The sequence below is a fragment of the Miscanthus floridulus genome, chromosome 14, assembly GCF_019320115.1.
Source record: "Miscanthus floridulus cultivar M001 chromosome 14, ASM1932011v1, whole genome shotgun sequence".
Taxonomy (NCBI): Eukaryota; Viridiplantae; Streptophyta; class Magnoliopsida; order Poales; family Poaceae; genus Miscanthus; species Miscanthus floridulus.
The window spans coordinates 23,193,710-23,216,903 of record NC_089593.1 but is presented as its reverse complement, the minus strand read 5'-3'; the positions used below and the strand labels follow the sequence as shown (position 1 = coordinate 23,216,903).

At 43.6% G+C, this 23,194-nt stretch overlaps 1 pseudogene; it reads right to left on the bottom strand.

Moving 5' to 3' along the window:
* Positions 1–18,880, bottom strand: part of LOC136503188 (uncharacterized) — a 122,674-nt pseudogene extending 103,794 nt beyond the window's left edge.
* Positions 18,881–23,194: the final 4,314 nt, after the last annotated feature.

Genomic DNA, 23,194 nt, shown 5'->3' with positions numbered 1-23,194 from the left:
AGGAGCTTCCTTGTTGCTTAAAGTACTAGTGGCATAGGTTTGTGTGACCTTGCTCCTAGAATTAGTTAGGTGAGCTCTAGCTAGCCCGGCACCTTTGTTGATTAATTAGTATCTTTGGAAGGTGCTAGTGAACATAGATAGAGGGATGTAGTCTTGGCTAGACCGATCGTCTTAATTCCGCACTTGTTTCGGTTAGCTGACGCGATTAATTTTAGAAAAGACTATTCACCCCCCCTAGTCGCCATCTCGACCCTTTCAAGTGGTATCAGAGCCCGATCTCTCATTTGTGGTCTTCACCAACCCGAGAGGATGGCGTCTAATGGGCTAGATGTTTGTGAGACACACATTTTTTATGGCACAAACTTTGCACTTTGGAAAAATCACATGCTTGATCATTTTCATGCAAAGGGACCTAAATTTTGGTGGGTTGTCACTAGTGGTCTTACCCATGTCATGGATCATAGAACTCTAACCAAAGCTCAAAGAGTCCTCTATGAATTTGATGCACATGCTTGTTGTTTTCTATTGGATGCTTTACATTTTGATTTGATGAAGCAAGTAAACTACAAGGGGACCGCTCGTGAGATATGGGAGTCCATCAAGAAAACCTTCGGTGATTCCTCCACATGGGATGATGACAAATTCAAGAAGGAGGATGAGCCAAAGAAGGAGGTGCATGAGTGTGTTGAGCATAACCACAATTTGGTGATTGTGGAAGATTGCTCCACCTCATGGTCAAGTGATGATGATGATGATCGATCCACTACAAGTTCACTTGACAAGGTTGATGATGACGCCACAAGTGTTGCAAATAATGATGCTACCCCATGCACACTTGTTGGTAATGATGGTTCATGCCCAAGTCATGATGAAGATGCTACTACAAGCTCTCCAACTACATCACCACATTGCTTTATGTCACAAGGTGACACCAAGGTATCAAATGATAATGTGGTTGATCATATTGATTCATATGATGAGCTTGTTAGTAAACTTGCTAGCATGACCATGTCTTTAGAAAATGAGAAGCTTAAACATTGAAATTAGAAAACAAAAACTCATTTCTAAAGAACTCTTGTGAAGAGCATAAGAAATTACTTGATGCTTATAAATCTTCACTTGATGAGCTAAAATTGAATCATGAGACACTACTTGCATCTCATGATGAATTATTAGAACAACATGCTTCTCTCATTAAAGTATTTACAAAGAAACTTAAAAATAATGAGAGTTCATCACATGGGTCAATTGATCAATCACATATTATTGCTAACCCTTGTGATGTAGGCAAGAAGCATGTATCCACCTCTTGTGATGATTTATTAGATATACCATGCTCTTCACATGTATATGCTTGTTCTACTTCCATGTCTTGTGAGACTAACATTTTAAAGGAGAACATTGAGCTCAAAAGTGAAGTGAAGAAATTGAGCAACAAGTTAGAGAGGTGCTACAACTCTCAAGTCACCTTTGAGCATATGTTGAAGACTCAAAGAAACTTTGGTGACAAGAGTGGAGTCGGCTTCAAGACTAGCAAAGTCAATCATCAAGAAAGCCGCAATGACACAAGTGGCATTAGCTTCAACAAGAGCAAGATCAAGGGCAAAAGATGGGGCAAGAGAAGATATGAAAGAGAAATGAAGAAGCAAGAACAAGAGAAGCTCTCTCATTTCATGTGCTTCAAGTGCCATGAAGTGGGATATCTTGCAAATGGTTGCCCCAATGAAGAAAAGGTCAAGTTGAAGAAAGAAGAAGAGAGGCTAAGGCATGTGAAGTGCTTCAAGTGCCGCACTTGGGGTCATCTTACCTCAATGTACCCAACCAAGTAATTGGTGAAGCAACAAGTGAAGCCTCAACTAAAGCCATAAGTTGAGCAAGAGAAGACACCCCAAGTTTAAATCAAGATCAACCATGAAGATGGTGGTGACTTGATGATAAAGAAGAAGAAAACAAGAAGGGGTGAAAAGGTAAGGCATCCAATGCAAACTCAAGATGCCAAGATGATGAGCAAGAATGAAGATGAGAATAAAGATTATGCTCACATCAAGTGCTTCAAGTGTGGAAGTATGGGACACTTTGTCTCTAAGTGTCCTACCAAGCTTGAGAAGAAGGCTCAAGAAATTCATAAGAGGCAAGGCAATGGGAAGCACCACATGAGCAAAGAAGAGAAGGCTCAATCAAAGAGAAAGTGCTACTCATGCCAGGAAAGAGAACATATGGCACATTTATGTCCCCTAGGTGATATTTCTAAGCCTATTTTAATTGTTAATAATAATATGCTTAGGAAGGATGGTGATGGTACCTCTATGGTTGCTATTGCAAAACATCCCACTACTCATACTAAGGCATTGCCTAAGTATGTTGCTCCTAACTTGAGAGGACCCAAACTTGTTTGGGTACTATCAAAAAGTGGATGATTGTTTATAGGTACCATCGGCATTGGAGACTTGATTCAATTAATCTCACATTGTTCATCATATGTCGAATCAAGTTATGAAGCTTAGTGCACATCATTATCCCAATGCCATGACAAATTGAATGAAGTCCAAATGTGCTACAACATACATGTGTCTTATTCAAGTTGTGGTGATTTATTGGATTATTTGATGGCTTGCAAATATTTGAGTTGAAACTTGCTAGTTGGATGATCATGATCTAACCAAGGTATATCTCTTGTTGATCATTTCATTTGAGTGCATATAAGTTGATTGAATTGGATAAATATGCAATGTTGCTTGCTATAAGATGATTGGATGGATAATTGCTTAGTAATCAAGTTTGGATTGATTTGTGTTGGATAAATTCATGAGATGACATTTAGTAAGTGATTTGAATGGATATATGTCTTATGGAAGTATTCAAACAAGTTAGCTTCAAGTTTGATTCATATTTGATGAAGAATAGCTCAAGTGTTGAAATCTGTCCTATATTGCAAAATCTGAGCTAGCTGTGAACTTAGCCATGTTTGAGTGATCAAAACTTATTGGATTGGCATAAAAATTGGTGTACATGCTCTAGACTTATTGTATAAGATGCTGTACAATTTTCATGAGAATTGGATAAGAAATGCTTCGGTTTTGGAGTAGATCTTGGCTATAGTGCAGCTGTTTTCAGCATGTAGCAATGGTGGAAGAATTGATATATGGCAGCAGTCTAGAATTCAAATGAAGCTCAAATTGTTACAGTTGCTAGATAACTTAGTAAAGAACACCTCCACCAAATTTAGTGGTATTTGGATTTGTACTTTGGGAGATATGCTTATTTCTTTGAAGGGTACAAAATCTGTTAGAAAAGTGACAAATGTTGGATTGATCTAGAGTCACTTTGAGTGAAAGGTCCTCAAGTTGGAAACATGTTTACAAGTGTTTGAGGTACCTAAGTTTGGTTTTGAGATGATCTAAAAGCATGACAAGAAAAGAGTACAAGACCATTTGATTGTGGAGTGTATTTTGTATATATTTGGTACTCAAATTGGAAGATCAAGATCAAATTCAAGATGAAGTTGAAGGTTAAGTTCTAGTGACTATTGGAAATCATTTGGTAGAAAGAAAAGAACTTAAACAAGAAGAAAGAAAAGGACTTAAAGAAGAAATCAAGTTTACTCATCAAGTTAAGTCCATCACTTGGATCAATCAATCAAGTTATTTCAAGTGAGTGTCAAGAATGGTTCTTGGAGAGAGGTCACTTCTCCCTAGTGTAGGGGCTTGCTGCCTATGTGTAGGTAAACCAAGTGTGGTACTTGGAAGGCTAACATGGAAGTGGTGATCCGAGGAACATTTGAGATGCTTAGTTGAAGCAAACAAAAGAGTTGATCAAGAAAAGCCAGCAACACCCAAAAGAGAGCTAATCATGATATTTCAAGTGGTATTCTCAAATTGATACTCTCATGTAAGCAAAGATCAAAAGATAAAGCAAGCCAACCACAACAAGAAAGTGCACTTGATCATAAGTGGTATTCATTTCATATGGGTGAAGAATGAAATTCAACATGGTATCTATTGGTCTTCACCAAGCTTATAATTGGATCTCACATTACTATTAGAGTAATGAATTGGAATCTATGTGACTATCCTTTACTCCAACATAGCAAAGGTATCATTGTAATGTGCATGATCATTTCATCCCTTACTAGTATGCGGTTAGTGCATATAGTACATGCTTCACAGGATCATGCATAACAAATGAAATGTTTAAATTCATAGCCTACCACTATTGTTTGAATGATTACTTGATCTAGTGGTTAGTATATGAATTTGTTTATGAGCTAGTAAACCCAAATACTTGACTCAATTTGGATTGCTAACAAGTGACAAGTACAACATTGGCAAGATAACTCTTGCAAGATGTGTGAAGAAGCTTGTTATTGGTTCAAACCAGACTTGGAAGCTTAGGCAAATCAATTTAGTTCAAGTCAATCATAGAAGCTCATGATAGTGATAAGAGTACAAGCACAAGACAACAATGCAAATGGATATCTAGTTTGTATGTTTCAAGTGATATCTAGACTCAAGTATTTCATCAAGATTTCATAAGTGATGTCTAGATCAACTCACAAGTGATATCCTATAAGTGGTACTCATGTAGATAGCAAATATTCAAGAAATGGTCTTTATTGATAAATCAAACAAGTGGTTCCATACTAGAAGATTCTTTCAAATGGTATTCACTTCCTACAAGTGGTATCTATACATAGTATCAATCATGCAAGATGATGGTTCCACAAGTGATCCTCAACTTTAAGTGATCGTCAAATGAAGAATGCATCCCTCACCTACAAGAGCTCAAGTGTATCAAATGGATGACCCATGCTATCACATAGAGGGAAGTGTCACACAAATTGGTATCAAGATCAAAGATCCTATATGTGGTATCTCAAGAAGCCTTACACAAAATACAAGTGGTATGAGTTACAAGTGGTATCTACAAGTGGTGTCATTCCAACAATCAAGTGATGTCATTCCAACAATCAAGTGATGTCCATCAAAAATGCAAGATTCAAGCCTCAACCATCTACCCCAAATGCATACCTTTGCATAAATGAGAAGCACACCTTTTATAAAAATTGATGACAAAGGGGGAGAGATTGTACAAAGATATGAAAGCTTGATTGAATGGGGGAGAGATTGTACAATGGGAGAGATGAGATATAAAAATAGAGGTTGGACATGAACATGGACAAAGAGGGAGCAACATTGGAGAAAAAAGATGGATCAAAATTCTTGGACAAGAGAAGCACACAAGTAGGGGGAGCAAGCTCATGAACTTTGATTGATTGCATTTGATATGTGCATATTTATGTGCTTGCTTGCATTGCATAAGCTTTCAAATTCAATATGCATGCTTGTGTAGTGTATGCTAGTTGTAGAACTTGAATGATGATTTGATAACTAGCATGCATAGGATGATAGCTAGACACTTGGTATGTTTTTTAAGTAATGCTAGTACCTTGCTTTTAATGTTGATCTCACAAGGTATCTAGTGCTTTTATTGCCAAGTGATGTCTAGCTAACCATGGAGCTAAGGATGAACTTAAAGGTGCAACTCCGATTGATACACGCTTCAAAGGTTTATTCTATACATCTTAGCATTATTTTGTAGTATTTACTCTCCCACATTTTTAATCTATGCATATGTGTGAGCTTCAAATCAAACACTCTAGCACATATGTAGGGGGAGCTAATACTACTATTTCGGGTTTGTGGTACTTGTCCAAAATCATTTTCACATGGTAAAATTGCTTGGGCAAGCAACATGAATCCAAAAGAGCTTAATTTCCATATCTTTGTAGAGTTGTCATCAATTACCAAAAAGGGAGAGATTGAAAGGTCCTTGTTTAGTTTTGGTAATTGAGTGACAACCTAGGTGGACTAATTATGTTTATGTAAGATACACAGGTGATTAGTCCACAGGTACATGTGTGTGAGCAACATATGCCATGAAGGTGAAAATGGCTTGGAGATGTTGCAAAGCTCACACATGTGATATTGAAGGAGCTTAAATGCACATGAGACATGACATTGAGTCATGTGATCAAGGTGGAGAAGATCAAGACAAGACTTGGCTTGATGGACCGGTTGCAAGCGTGAAGGGCAAGTCAAAGGCTTTGGAGTGATGGACCGCGTGGTGGTGAAGCTTGAGCAAGACTTGGTGCCGATGGATGATGGTAATGGTGAAGAGCAAGTGGAGTCAAGATCGATGAACCAATATGATCACATGATGATATGAAGTGGATAATATCATTGTTGATCATGTTGGTGCATGTGTTGCATCAATATTGGAGGAGATGGAATGGAATGCGCAAGGCAAAGATATAACCTAGGGCATTTCATTTCACTGGTCATAGGTGTGTAGAGAAGTTTATGACCGGGTTTAGGATAGATGGCCGTACTATCAAGAGGGGCAAACTTGTTTGCATATCGGTCATCTAGTGCCACTCGAGTGATCTAACTTTGCATCGTCGCTAGGATCGAGTGGCGTGGCAAGTTGAGTGGCTAATCCTTTGGGAAATGATTGTGAAAATGCTAACACACATACACATGATGGTGTACACTTGGTGGTGTTGGTACATTTGCAAAGGAGAAGAAGTTGGTGATGAAAACGAGTGAGTCGCGCTAGTTACAGAGTGACCGGACGCGTTCGGTATGGTGACCGGACACGTCTGGTATTTGGCAGCGTACTTAGCAATCGGACGCGTCCGGTCGCCACACCGGACGTGTCCGGTGTGAAGCAGAAAAGGTAGTGTTCGGCAGAGCGGTCGATCGGACGCTGGCAGCATCCGGTACGGTGTGACCGGACACGTCTGGTCGTCCGTGGGTGCTTACTGGACTCGATCGGACACTAAGGCTCAGCGTCCGGTCGGTTTCTAACTGTCACGTCCGGTCGGCCCTGGAGGCTTACTGGACTCGACCGGACGCAGCGGGTGAGCATCCGGTCATTTCGTGCTGAGCGTCCTGTCGTCGTGTTAGAGTGTCATTAGAGGCAATGGTTAGACACGTGGCGGTCTGGCAGCTATCGGACATGTCCGATATAGCGACCGGACACGTCCGGTATGCACGATTGGTGCGTCCGGTGCTGCGTCCGGTCGGCCCAAAAAACGCTCAGTGAAGGGGTAACGGCTCTATTTGTTTGTGGGGTTATAAATAGAAGCCATGGTCGGCCTTGGGTCGGTAGCTGAGCACACTAGAGCCTTGGTGGCTTGTGTAGTAGTGCTTGGGAGCCCTCCATCTCACACATACTTGATAGTGATCATCCGATTGTGTGAGTGAGCGATTCTAGTGCGATTGCATCATGAGGTTGCATCAAGTGGTACTAGGTGATCGAGTTGCAAGCTGGTGGTGCTTGTTACTGTTGGAGGTTGCCACCTCCTAGATGGCTTGGTGGTGTTCTCCGTCGAAGCCTGCAAGAAGCTTGTGCAGCGCTTCAAAGAAGAGCTTGTGAGGGGCATTGTGCTCGCCCGACGGGAGTCGCGAAGAGCAACTTTAGTAAAGTGTGTCATTGAGCTACCCTCACTCAAGGGATAGGTTCTTGCGGTGCCCGACGTGCGGGCTTAGCGGGTGATGCTAATTAGCCGCCGAACCACCAAGTGAGCGGTCGACACAACAGGGACTAGCATGTTGGCAAACACGTGAACCTTAGGAGAAAAATCATCATGTCAACATTGTTCTTCCCGTTGGTTTGCATCCCTATTACACAAGCTTGCTATTACTTTCATATACATTAAGCTTGTGTTGTTGCTCTTGTAATTAGTTAGCTTGTGTAGCTTACTAGTTACCTTCTTGCTTGTGTAGCATAGAAGTAGCTCCCATGCGTGGCTAATTTGGTTTGTGTAACCTTGTTAGTCACATTGCTTAGTTTGTGTAGCTATGTAATTACGCTCTCTAATTTGGCATTGGTTGCCTTGTTATTGAGCATTGCTAGTGAGCTTAGGTGGCTTTGTGCTTTTGCTTACTAGCATGTGTAGGAGCTTCCTTGTTGCTTAAAGTACTAGTGGCATAGGTTTGTGTGACCTTGCTCCTAGAATTGGTTAGGTGAGCTCTAGCTAGCCCGGCACCTTTGTTGATTAATTAGTATCTTTGAAACATGCTAGTGAACATAGATAGAGGGGTGTAGTCTTGGCTAGACCGATCGTCTTAATTCTGCACTTGTTTCGGTTAGCCAACGCGATTAATTTTAGAAAAGACTATTCACCCCCCCTCTAGTCGCCATCTCAACCCTTTCACATGGTCATGTCAGCGATGAAGGGGAGGTGGTAGCGGTTCGACTAAGGCGCGCTAGGTGGAGAGGGAGTCAAGGTGATGCTAGTGGTGCAGGTGAATTGGCCCGGGAGGGACGATGGGAGAGCTACGCACACCCACGGTCGGACGTGGCCTTATCGGCACGGCGGTAGAAGAAACTCCAAAATTAGAGCTTGACTAGGCGCCATTCAAGGTGGGGTGGGGACGGGTAGCTCATTAGTTGTGTGACAGAGCCAACAACGCGATGAATCGACTTGAGGTGATCTTTCCTTGACAAAGTTAATGGCGTGGCTCGACAGCGGCAGCAGAGAGAGAGACACAGGGCACATCAGGTGGGCTCGGCTTGTCCTTGCCTTGGCGGGATGCCAGCGGTGCAATCAAGACACCCACTTGCAAGTGCTATAGACAAGGTGTGTGTGTGTCCGACCAACATGGCCCATGCGGCCGCAGTGCCTTAAATGACATGGCGACAGCGGCTCGGCCACATGCGCGTGGCAGCAGCGTCCTTGAACTAGGCCGGCAGCAGTGTAGGGTTATAGCGGATAGGCATGGACACAACAATGATGCGATTCTAGTGGCAGGATCATGATGCAAGGCTGGTCGGTAGCACGATGATGCAATAGCAGTGCAGTGCGGCCATGGCGGCACCAATGGCGGTAGCGCGAGGCAGGGTAGCTGGGTGTGGGGCCAACAACTCGCTGCGGCCAGCCTCGACCAAGCCCAGGTGGCCCGACCGACCCAGCGTGGCGGCACAGGGTGATTGCGTGAGACACGGCCATGTGTGCGGCGTGGGGAGGCCGCGCGGTGACCGCACACACGGTGCCAACCAACCCGAGACATGTGACGCGCTTGAATTTTAATATGCCCCAAACGACTAAACGGTTGCTTCAGGAGCCAAACCATCTTCACCATGCTCAAGATGGCATATGAGACTACCAAATTGAGCTATAACACTACACCACACTTTAACCCAGTCTCTCAAAATAATTTGCGAAACATAGCAATATCTAGCTGTGCACAAGCTTGAAATTTTTCTAAGTTTTTTTGAGTTGAACTCTATTTCAAATTGTATTTCTAAGCTATTGAAAATATTACTAAGCAATATTATTTTTCAACAGCAAGCAATTCATTGTGATCTATAAAGTTTGCACTTCCAACTTTATTTAAGTGTCACACACATGTTCTATATTATTTTTGCTTTATAAAAATTGGTTTTAAACCCCACTTGATATGCATGAACTATCGAATTAACTTTCATTTAGCATTTTTATGATCATTATCATTTTGAGTTATAGAAATTGATCTACACACTTTATCACATGCATTAACACATAAATATGATGCTCATGACATGTTTTAATAATTGATTTAGGGTGTAACATCGAGGGTGTTACAACTCTTCCCCCCCCCCCCCCCCCCCCCGCTTAAACAAAATCTTGTCTCGAGATTTTGTGTGAGTGCCTAGTGTAGGAAAAAGGCGTAAGAGTGAGCTTTTAACATAAACTATTACCTTGATACAACGGGGAGAATATGGGGATAATGCTCCAGAATATAACTCTCCAGCTCCCAAGTTGCTTCGTCCTCCGAATGGTTTTGCCACTGGACTTTATAAAATTTCACCACTTTGTTTCTAGTAACTCTCTCTTTTTCATCCAAGATTTTAACAAGATGCTCAATATAAGAAAGATCGGGTTGGAGAGGGAGTCCTTTAATTTCCATCACTTCCTCAGGAACTCGTACACATTTCTTTAATTGGAAAACATGAAAGACATTATGTACTGCTGACAAGATATCTAAAAGTTGGAGATGATAAGCAACTGAACCACATCATTCCAAAACTTTATAAGGTACGACATAATGAGGAGCTAACTTTCCACGGACTCTGAACCGATGCACACCTGTCACCAGGAATACCTTTAGGTACACATGGTCACCAACTTCAAACTGCAAGGGTCTTCTTCACTTGTCCACATAAGTTTTCTGATGATTCTGAGCTGCCTTCAAATGACTCTGAATAACACTAACTTGCTCTCGAGCTTCCTTGATAAAATCAGGTCCAAAATAACCACGATCACCCACTTCAACCCAGTTAAGAGGTGTTCTACATTTCTTGCCATACAGGGCCTCAAAAGGTGCCATACAAATGCTTTCTTGATAGCTATTATTATAAGAAAACTCAACTAGAGTCAAGCATTCGTCCCACCTCTCTAGAAAAGAGATGACATAAGCCCTCAACATATCCTCAAGTACCTGATTGACTCTTTCTGTCTGACTGTCAGTTTGCGGATGATAAGCTGAACTTTTGAGGAGACTAGTACCATGACATTTATGAAGTTGCTCCCAAAAATGAGAGACAAAGACTGACCCTCTATCGGAAATAATGGTAAGAGGAACTCCATATAGGGTCACAACCCGATCAAAATACAACTTAGCATACTTCTTGGCTGAATACCTTGTATCCACCGAGAGTAAATGAATGGACTTGGTAAGGTGATCCACAATGACCCAAATAGAGTCATACCCCTTTGTCGTGCAGGGCAAACCCACAACAAAGTCCATGGAAATATCCTCCCATTCCAAATAGGGATAGGCAAGGGATGTAGAAATCCAGGTGTATGCATATGGTCTGTCTTAACCCTTCCACAAATGTCACATTCTGAGATGTATTTGGTAATGTCCTATTTCATATTTGGCCACTGATACAAGTGATGCAAATCATGATACATCTTATTACTTCTTGGATGGATGGATAACTTGGAGTTATGAGCTTCATCCAAAATCTTTCTCTTAAGCTCCTCACTTGATGGAACAACCAATCTGATCTTGAACCTCACTACACCTTGATCATCAATACTAAAATGTGGACCATGTTCTTCAGTGATTAACTTCTTAATGTGAGGAATTCCTTAAGGATCTTGCCTTTGCTCGATAATAATTTGCTCAAGTAGATCTAAGACTAGAGCAATGTGAGCTAGCACCTCCGCATGGTTGAGAGACAAAGGAGTTTCTTCAACTTGATACTACTTTCATCTCAAAGCATCAGCTACCATATTAGCTTTTCTAGGATGGTAATGAACCTCTAAATTATAATCCTTGATTAGCTCTAGCCATCTCCGTTGCCTCATGTTCAGCTCGAACTGAGTGAAAATATCTTTGAGGCTCTTATGATCCGTATAAATATGTATTTTATTTTCTAACAAATAATGCCTCCAAATTTTTAGAGTGTGCACAACTACAGCCAGCTCTAAATCATGGGTGGGATAATTCAACTCGTGCTTTTTTAGCTGACGTGAAGCATAAGCTATCACACGTCCATCCTGCATAAGCATGCATCCCAATCCAGTCCTTAAGGCATCACAATACACATCAAATGGCCTATCAATATCTGGTTGGGCGAGAATAGGAGCAGTGGTAAGAAAGTGCTTCAGAGCTTGGAAAGCTTCTTCACAAGCTAGAGTCTATACAAACTTGACATCTTTCTGGAGCAACTTAGTCACTGGTTGGGCTATTTTGGAGAAGTCAGGAATGAAGCATCGATAATAACCAGCAAGACCAAGGAACTGATGGATCTAATGCACTAACTTTGGAGACTTCTAATTTAACACATCCTGCACCTTGCTTGGGTCCACAGAGATACCCTCAGGTGTCAAAATATGTCCCAAAAACTGCACTCGATCTAACTAAAACTCACACTTGCTGAATTTAGCATACAACTTATGTTCCCTTAACCGAGTCAATACTATCCGAAGATGTTGTGCACGCTCTTCATTGTTCTTGGAGTATATCAAAATATCATCAATGAACACCACTACAAACTTGTCCAACTCTGGCATAAAGACTAAATTCATGATGTACATGAAGAATGCAGGAGCATTGGTGAGACCAAAAGACATGACTCGATACTCATAAAGCCCATACCTAGTAGAGAAAGCTATTTTTGATATATCTTGTGGTCTGATCTTAATTTGATGATAACCCAAACGAAGATCAATCTTAGAAAACACCTTTGCACCAGCCAACTGATCGAACAAAGTATCAATACGAGTCAAGGTATACTTGTTCTTAATGGTTACTGTATTAAGAGGGCGGTAATCCACACACATCCGAAGAGTGTCGTCCTTCTTCTTTACAAAAATATCTAGGCAACCCCATGATGAAGAGCTAGGACGGATAAAGCCCTTCTCCAATAATTTCTCTAACCGCTTCTTCATTTCTATTAGTTCTTTAGGAGCCATGAGGTAGGGATGCCATGAAATAGGAGCAGTGCTAGGTTCTAACTCAATAGTAAACTCCACGTCCCTATCCGGTGGCAACCTAGGTAAATCTTTAGGAAAGACATCTGGAAACTCACAGACCACATGAATAGAAGCAAGATCAAAAGAACCTTCAACATGAGCAACAACTAGTAAGGCTAGATCTGAGGGCATAAGGAGAGACATCCTATCCTCGGAAGAAGGAAGCCGTAACTCAACAACTCTCTGCTTAAGGTTCAAGACTACTCCATAAACTCGCAACCAGTTCATGACCAGAATTGCATCTATTCCTTGTCTAGGCAGCACCATGAACTGGAGGAGGTAAGTGTGAGTGTCTAGCACTAATCTAACTATGTCCATCCAAGTATTAACGCACAACTACGCAACCGAAGTACTGATTCTATAGGCAATAGAAATAGCCATAAGAGATATATTGTGCCTCTATACAAACCCCATGCTCATGAATGAATGTGATGCACCAGAATCAAACAACACATATGCTGGGTGAGAATCAATGGTAAACATACCAGCCATCATAGGTTCATTCTACAAAATCTCCTTAGCCTGAGTGAAGTTGACTTGTCCAGAGAGGCTTACGAGCACCTTCTTCTTGATAATCATCATCTTGACCAGATGAGAGTTGGCTGAAGGCTAGGAAGACTGTGCAGGATGGTTCTGTGGACACTCCTGAGCATAGTGGCCCTCCTTGCCACACTTGAAACAAACACTCGGCTTGTTCCCCTATCCCTGATGAGAAAGAACTTGCTATCCCTGAGGCTGCTATACCAGCTAAGTAGGTGCACAGTACTAAGTGGGAGGTGCCTGGTGAGTCTGGTGAGACGACTGTCCACCCGAAGAGTGATAGGACACCCTCCTCACAACTTGTACCTTCTAAGCCAATGCGTGACTAGAAGATCCAGTGATCACCTACTTGCGCTTCCACTCCACCTGAGAATCACACTGAAGTTCCTCCATAGCAATGGCTACATTCATCAAAGCACTAAAAGTCTGATATCCCCCAGTGTACAACTCCTTTTGCAAGATGCAAGAGAGACCGCGGTAGAAACGGTCCCTCTTCTTCTCATCAGTGTCAACATGGGTCCCAGCATACTGTGCAAGATGGTTAAACTTGTTCACATAATCCATCACAGTCATACTCCCTTGCTTCAAATCTAGGAACTCAGTCAACTTCCTATTCAGCAAACTAGCGGGAATATAGTACTCACAAAAAGCAGTGGTAAACTCATGCCAAGTCACATGGTGGTCCGCTGGCTGCATGGCTTTGAAAGTATCCCACCACACACTAGCAGACCCTAGAAGTTGTTGTGCGGCAAAGCACACCTTCTGCTCTTCAGTCATAGTGAGCAATTGCAACTTCTACTCTAGAATACGAAGCCAATGCTCCGCATATGGAGGTTCAGCAGTTAGCATGAACATGGGCGGGTGTGTCTTCAGGAAGTCCTGGTAAGAATAGGGCCCCGTAGGAGCGCAGGCACCACCCCCGTTCCCGCTGTTGCCATCGGGGCCTCCACGGACGAAACCACCAATAGCCTGGGTAAGCATCTCCAAGGCACGGGCAGACTCACGCTGAGTAGCCAGCATCTCCGCCATCATCTTCGCATGGGTCATCAGAGGTGGTGGTGGCAGGGGAGGAGCCAGAAGTGGGGCCTCATGGCTGTCCGCATTGGTGTTGCCATTTTCCTCACCGCGACCGTTATCACCCTGGTCTGCCCCAGTGCTGGTACTCCCTCGACCCGACCTCAGGTTCATCTATATACAGATAAGAACCAACCATTAGGGACAACCCTCCAGATTAGGAACAAGACTTAGAGAAATGATAAAGTTTTTATTAAAGCATTCTTTTTGGTTATCCTAGCAATTCACTAATCCAAATTATACGTGTGAGGGGAGTTTAGTTTAAGCAAGATTCTCTTTTCATGATGCATGCATCGACCTACCCGTTCACTCAAGCCGGAATATAGCGGCATTCGTAAAAAAATTTAGCACATCGCACACTCACCGCTTGCTAAACAATTCTTACGCAGTGTAAGTTAGTGTACCTATAGAAAATTAATTAGATAAAATCAGTGCCGCTATCTTAGATAGACCATATTGATAGGGCATATACTTATTTACATAATTTTATCACATCCTACTTTTCGCAAAGCTTTTGTTGGTCAAATTTTAGGTTTTGAAAAGAACTTTTAAACTCGTAGACACATTATTGGCTTCGATACCACATATGTCAGAATCGTCTGAAATAACATACCTTCAGAGGCGTTTGTCTTCCGCTAGACACTAAGCACCCCGAAAGTTGGCTACATCGGATAGTTCCATCGAGCACACCCCAAGGGAGAACTCGAACAATCCACGTTTTACACCCAGAATCCAATAACGAGAACGAATTTACAATACTTAGTCCATTTTATACAACAAGAGTCTCAAAAATACATTATTACAATACCAAGTTCAGAGTACAGAATTTAAACAGCGGAATTGAAATAAACATCCAATGATAAGATACACGGGCCTGTCTATGCCCACCAGAAGAATCCTCCACACAACAACCACTCCTCAAGCTGCACCTGCAACAGGGGTAAATAAATCCTGAGTACACAACGTACTCGCAAGACTTACCCGACTAGTGAGAATAATTTCCTAACTCCAAAGGATATGATAAGCTTTATGGTTTGCTGGGTTTTCTTTTTGCGAAAAGCATTACTAGTAGTGAATCCTTATGTATGTGTTTTATTAGCAGTCATGATTAGTTGCATCTACGCGGCGCGGTGGCTGCGCACATGGCGCCCAGCAACCCGAGACATGTGACGCGCACGAATTTTAAAGCGCCCCAAACAACTAAACGGTTGCTTCAGGAGCCAAACCATCTCCACCATGATCAAGATGGCATATGAGACTACCAAATCGAACTATAACACTACACCACCCTTTAACCCAATCTCTCAAAATAATTTGCTAAACATAGCAATATCTAGCTGTGCACAAGCTTGAAATTTTTCTAAGTTTTTTTAGTTGAACTCTATTTCAAATTGCATTTCTAAGCTATTGAAAATATTACTAAGCAATATTATTTTTCAACAGCAAGCATTTCATTGTCATCTACAAAGTTTGCACTTCCAACTTTATTTAAGTATCGCACACATGTTCTATAGTATTTTTTCTTAATAAAAAATAATTTTAAACCCTACTTGATATGCATGAACTATCGAATTAACTTTCGTTTAATATTTTTATTGATCATTTTGAGTTACAGAAATTGATCTACATACTTTATCACATGCATTAACACATAAATATGATGCTCATGACATGTTTTAATAATTGATTTAGGGTGTTACAGTGACTGGGACCCACGCAGGCGCGGGCGCGTGGCGGTCAGGCGAAGCAGAGCGAGTGTGATGATAGGGCGGGAAGAAGCGTGGGATCCATGCTGACGGGGCGCACGAAAACAGGCGTCTCCGCTTCTTAAGGACGTGATACCGTCTAGCTCTAGCACTCCTAAACAAACGTCTAGGCGCTAGCATGTCCGTTATATATATATATAATATGATTGTCGTTTTTGTTATAAAAAAAGCAACAGTACATATCAAAGAGATAAATCAAGATCGAATATTGAACAAGAGGTGAGAGGTATACTCCCAAGTCCCACTTGTATTCTAAAATCTGAATTGAACTGGACGTCTGGATGAAGGGCCTGCTAGGCTGCTACCATATTTCACTCTTCAGTTTTGGACGGGTCAAATGAAATACTCCCTCCGTCCCTGACACAAGTCGTTATAAAATACGTGCAGATCAAATTTTCTCAACTTTAACTAAATTTGTAAATAATGTGTGCAACATTTATATTTTCAAATAAGTTTATTATAAAAATATATTCAACGATCTAATGATACTAATTATATATTATAAATATTAATATTCTTTGGTATTTGGTCGAAGTTAAAAGTGTTCGACTTTTTAAGAAGTAAGAATGATACCTATTTTGGAATAGAGGGAGTACGTAAACACAAGATACATTTCGAGCTCTTTCATCTCTTTATTTATGCGTTTAACGAAGCATATAAGACGGCATATATAGATCTAAGTGACATATGAGCTTTACACTACCAGACCCTATATAATTAGGCATAGATCTTTCTCAAATCAAGCACTGCGATTTAGTAGAATATATATGCATGGAACAAATCGTCATGAACACTATTCAAAGCCAAAAGCACTACCACACACCATGCATATATCAGGTCACAAGCACATTGATTAAGTTATTACGATGAAGAAGATGCAAAGTGCCAGAACGGTTCAGTCCATTCCATCCAAAGCAATACCATGGTGTTATGATCTGATCTGACAACAAGCTGATCGATCATGGAAGATATGACCAGGCGAGGCGACCAACAAATGCAGCCTTGTCGACCCAATCTGAAGGTAACGTTCGCTTGTGTGGGCCGACCTGGCTGGAAACTTCATCTCGTTCTCAAAACGAGCGCTGCTGCTGCTGCTGCTCTCGGGAGCGTCGGCGTCCCCTAGCTGCACGGCCTTAAAGCGAAAGTTGAGCTGCCCCTGCTCCTCCACAACAACGACGCGGCGCCGCAATTCAACTGTCCCGTCCTCGGAGACAGACACCCTGTGGCCTCGGGAGTCGAGCAGCACGGCGACGTCGTCGCCGCCGCCGATACTCGTGGTGAAAGCAGTGAGGCGCGCGCTGAGGACTGAGGTTGCCTGACCCCTTGACGATCCGGGCGGTGACGGTGGCCTCGATGGAGCGCTTGAGGTGCGCGAACCTCACCTCCACCGTGCTGCGCTTGCTTGAGAGCACCTGTGTCAGGGCGTAGCTGACTTTGCCTTTGTAAGAAAGGTTTCTGTATCCGGTGACGTCCAGGTACAGAATGGCGTCGTCTTCAGATGATGAGCTCGTCCCTTTGCCCTGCTGCTTCTGCTTCACCTTGAGGTCGATCTCGAAAACAGGCTCGTCCCACAGCAGGATCGCGCGGCTAGGGCCTCTGAGTTCCAAGAGTGAATCATGCATGCGCGCACGCACAAATTAAAGGCAGTGAATTTCAAGTGCATTTAGGATCCCCATTCCCTTTTGCTACTTAATTATTTTCATTCATCTGCAGGTGCATTAGAAAATTAGAACTGAAGGCCTTTTGGATGAATTACAGTGAAACTACAAAGAATGGTAGGATGAAATGACGAATGTACGAATGCGCGCATATACAGAGCAGTGGTGGACACATTCTGACCTCGCATCAAGGATTAAAGGGGATAAGTAACCGAGTTTCACCAATTAACTTGACTTCCAGTCAAGTATGCTTTTTTGAAAACTTCGTTACCATGCATCAATCAAGGATTAAAAGAGATAACTAAAAACCGCCTGGGGTGAGCTGAGGGTCTGGCACTCGTTCCTTCCGCGACGGAAGAGGTAGTTGCGTTTGTGATCCAGGGAATCGCGCACGGCGACATCACCATAGACATCCAGTGGCCATTGGAGGCCAGCTTTGATCTCAGTCACCTTGACGAAGTAGACCTCCATAGTGTCGCAAGGCCCAGCAGAGGTTGGCAGCACTAATGGCCCGTCTGTGTAGCGCATGGGACCATACGCCGCTGATTAATTAGAAAAAAAAAACAGGGCACGTATTTGTCAGTCCAGTCTCCAGTGAGTCATGCATCATGTGGGAGTAGGATATGGGACTAAAATCCTTTCCTGTTGTTCTTCTGTCTATGCACATTTGATATGGGATTACAAGGCACATTTGATACGGGTTTGAAAAGCAACACAGGATTTCAGCAAACGTGTAGTCGCCAGCATTTTAAGGCCATGTTCGCTTCGTTAAAAAGCCATGGCTGAAAGTACTGTTCGCTGATTTGTTGTGAGAGAAAAATATCGTTCGTTTGTTGAAATAGTACGACTCATAAGACAAGCAAACACTGTTTGTTCGCTGAAAAACACTGTCTATCTATAAGCATCGAAAAATGTGCTGAATTGTGTACGGCCAGTTTCAGCAAATTCACCATGAAAAGAGAAGAGTAGAAGACGAGGAACGGTGAGCGAGAGGGATTGTCAGTGAATACGTACTCTCCGCGTCGAAGGACCAGGTGTCGCCGTGGCCAGCCATCATGAGCCGCCAATTCTTCCGGTGCACTTCCCAACCACGACACACCGCCTCGTCGCCGTCCTCCTCCTCCTCCTCCTCAGCCTCCTCGCCGCCGTCGTCCATCGAGATCCCAATAGCGCTGTCGTGGTCGTTGTTGCCCTGGCGCTGCCTCTTGGTGTCGCCGCCGCTAGCCCCTTCACCCGCAACCTTCTCCGGATCCGATCTCCTGTGGCCGTCGTCGTTCCCACACAGCTTCGACGACTCCAGATCCACGTCCATCTCCCGCCACCGCCACAACGCCGACAACACGGCTACCGAGAAGGTCGTGTTTGATCAAGCAATTTCATTCGTTTCTGCCTTTTTCTTAAATCTTAAAACAAAAACATTAATATTTCAAATTAGGTTTTCTAGAAATTAACTCTTTTTACATGGAAAGACATGGAGTGAGAAATTATTATGGTCACCTCACAACGTGTCTAAGGGCCCTTTTGGAAATGGATGAATTTAAGGGCCCTTTTGGAATACATGAATTTCGTAGAAATTATTTAAGAATTTTATTGAATTAGTTCATTCCCAAAAAACACAAAAAAAATAAGAAATTTTCTTCAAATCCACAAACCCTGAATGAAAGTGTTGGTATCGCTATTGCCGCAAACACTTTCTACGCACATCATAGACGTGTGCTTGAGAAATAATTGGTGTAACTAATATTGTTTACTTGTTTATTATTCTATTCAAGGGGCGGATCCAGGCCCGGGCTGCCTGGGCTACAGCCCGGGGCGAGGCCCAAGAACTGTGGGAATAACTATCACAAAAGACACATAAAAAGGTCAGCCAGCTCATTAGTCCCCTCCGAAGCGAGAAGAGCCCAGCCTGTTTCTGGATCCGCCCCTAATTCTATTGATCTGGATTAAAAAAATCAAAGATGACACATTTTGCTTATACCAAATATCACAATCTAGCTTTTGTAGCATTGAAACTAAAATTCTTTTATGTAATGCTATATTTGAGTTTTATATTATGTAGTATTTTTGTCAAGCCAAAAACAAAGGACCTAGGGACCTTAAAAAATCTTTATAACTTTTTGAATGGATGCTAAAAACAAAGGACCTAGGGTCATTTTGCTTAGATCTTGCGTCATAGCTTTTGTAGTTTTAAAATTAAAATTCTTCTTAGAACGATATTTTAAGTTTTCCGTCATGCCATTGAACCTCAAAATGGTTTCCAAAAAACTATAACGGTCACCGACATTCTTTGTCTAAAAAGTAATATTTTATCGTGTAATCTACTAGCGTACATGCTTAAGTAAAATCTGAAGTTCCTTAATAAAGAACATGCTCAAAATTATGTTTTAACTTGATAGAAATTTAAAGCCACTCGAAATAAGCTAACTTTTTCATAGGCGCTAAAGATAATGCACACTGTGGCATGTGATGCATACATATGAAATATGGTCGTTTAAGAAATTTTGAGGGTGCCTTAAATTTAGTTGATTATTTAAATAAACATTGCAGAACGTTAATATATGATGAGTTATGGTATAAGCCATATGTATTAGTTGATCTTCTTTTTAGATAATGATGTCTTAATGTTTAAACAATGACATGAGCGTCTGAGCTGTGTAACGCCAACACAGATTTTACGGCTCCAAACTCAAAGCTAGAAGGGTGGGAATGAGGCACAACGGACCGAGGGGCAGAAGAGAATTGAGGGGTGGACAAACGGGGGAGAGGGTGTGTCGGGTTCATAAATCCGGGGTCTCCAATGGATCCGCTTCCCTATAAAACCTGGCCTAGCAAGCGGCGCAGCGACAACGCGCGTCTGGGCTGGTCCAGGTACATAATGACAGGTCAGGACAACGATTCGGTCCCCGACTAGAAGGCCAGGCTCCGACCTCCTTCTCGGACCGAGGATACGCCAGACCTCTGCTCGCTGCTTTTTTCTGACCGACACGGTCGGGACTGATGAGTACAGGCCCGATCTTCCGAGAGGTAGCCGGTAAGTTCGATTTGTGGAGATCTCGACGTTGGCGATCCGGCTTCAAATTAGACACGATTCGAACCCTGCAACCGTTACACCACTGCTCCGTTGGTTATCAACCAAGCACAACTTGATTGACCTCGCCAAGAAGGCTTTTCCTGCAAGCGAATCGAAGAGCACAAGCAAGAAGGTAAAACACGCAATCTGAAATTGCAAATATGAATGACGCGAATATCAATAAAGGATTCAAGAACTCGGTTCCAAAGGACTAATCGACACAGTGGAGGGGATCAAGAACGGGGGCCCTGGATCACTGTAAAAGGATTTGTCACCACAGTTACAATGAACGATTCAGTTCCTCGATGGAAAACTAAACTCTAAACAAAACCCAATTGTGTAGCAGCGGCGGCGGCTGTGTTTATAGTCTAAGACTTGACCTAGGGTTGGGGACGGCCAGGGGTTGGGCGCCCACAACTTGGGCTTAAGGCCCGACACGATACATGGCCAAGTTGGCCCAAATAGGTGACGCAGCACCTTGCCGTGGTCACACAGAATGATCCACGGACCTTCTGGGGCTAGGACCAGATCCAAAACGACGATGTCGTCGTCCCCTTTCCAACGCATCCAAGAACGGCCCGTTTCAATGTCGTATGAGGAAGTTATGACCAAAACAGTGACGACGTGTCTGCTGAATCCGAGGGCGACGTGGCAGCTGAGTTGTGAACGAATTGGAACTTGGGGAAGACCATGGCGTCGGTGTGTCTAGCGTGGCGATGTCCTCATCAGGGACCGACTGAGAACGACTAACCGGGGACGCTCGCTCGGTGAGGGCCCAGGAATCAAGTGGAGTAGATAAGGTAAGGCGCTCAAGTCAACCGCAATACCGAGGACCGTACCCTACCATGCCCTGCGCACCTGCAGGACGGTGCCACCAGGCCATGCCAGATGGGCACTATACAACCTTCCAGACGCCTCAGAGCACAAGCAGTATTGTAGGCGCCGACGTTTGTCGTACCAGACGAACACGGTAGAGCCTGTCAGATGCGTCTGAACATAAACAATGTTGTGGGGCGCCGATAACCATCTCGTACCCGACAGCGTGGGTAACAAGACTAGATAGCACACATATACACTCTCTCTCTTTCTCTGACTTGTAAGGCCATCTCCTTCAAACTATAAAAGAGGATGAACTCTCTCCTAAAAGTTCTCTCGAGAAAAAAAAGAAAGGGCTAGACAACTCGAGGACTCGACGACCTGAGGACTCGAACCGCTCAATAGCTCTAGAACTCGACAGCTACAAAGCGCATACGCTCCAATACTTAGTGCACGTTAGAGCATCCGTCACTCTCGGCCACTCGGGTCGGAGTCCGACAGGACCTCTAAGACCCCCTTCTCATTCCTACTCGTTTGTAACCCCACAGCAAACTTCGAGCACCTGGGCTCAGGAATAAAGTCAACGACTGACTAAAATTGGACGTAGGGCATGTTTTCTGAACCATTATAAATCCTGTGTCATTGAGTGCTAGGCCACATCCGATCACAACGCACGGCAAAACCACAAATATTTACTTGTTGGTCACTTTTCGCACCGATAGTTGGCGCCATCCATGGGGAGAACATCGTGCATTCACGCTTTTGGTCATCGGATGGCCCACCTTCCACCATCTTCGACATGGCGGGCTTGAGCGATACGATTTGCTTCGGCTCACTGGAGTTCCCCACGCTCCCACCTGTTTGGATATGGGTTCCCCGCATCTTCGTGCCACTCTAGACCTTCCTCTTCGGGAGTCTGGACATCGTCGCTGACCGGCTCGGCATACTCTGCCTCCGCAATGAGGCGGTCATCCTAACATCCACTGGAGGAGGAGCACCCTCCACCGGCCCCGCGCCACTCGACGACCTCAACATCGACACACTCATGCTTCACCTTGAGCCCATGCTGGGCTCAAACTCCACGGTGAGTAACGTACATGTTGTTCTTCACTCACTATTTAACACCTTCCGCTGACTCTTCGGAGGGACCCCATTGTCCCCACTACGACCGCCGTGCGACCGGTTCCACTATGGCTACGTGTCCCCCATGGACGCGTGAGCGCGAGGGCTCTAAAGGATGCTGATGCCATCCCCTCATATCTGAGTTCATGGGGATAACGGGCTATGCTCCCACCTCCTTTCACGACCTTGTCGATGATGAGGTCGAAAGCAACGGCTCCAGCATCGGCGATGTCTTGGTACCTGGCCACCCTCTATCTAGGGAGTGCGCTATGACAGATGCCCCGGGATAGCCATCGGTGGTAGCGGAGTCTCTCCATACTCACACCCCTCTGGACCCCCGTGCGAAGGCCCTCACACGTGTGTAGGAAAATGGTGAGGAGTTACGACAAAGGCGGCAGAGCCAGCCGCCACCCACGCTAGCACGCTCAGCGCAGCATCCTACGCCATGTGCGCATAACCTGGCAAGCGGCACTCGGGGTCATGCCCGTTAGGTCCAGCATAACATCCTGGATGGAGGGGATGACCCCCACAGTTCACTCTGGCTAGCCAGAACATCGCCGCTGTGACGATGCTTCTATGCGGCCTCCCTGAGCCTACAAACCCTCAGGAACAGTTAATC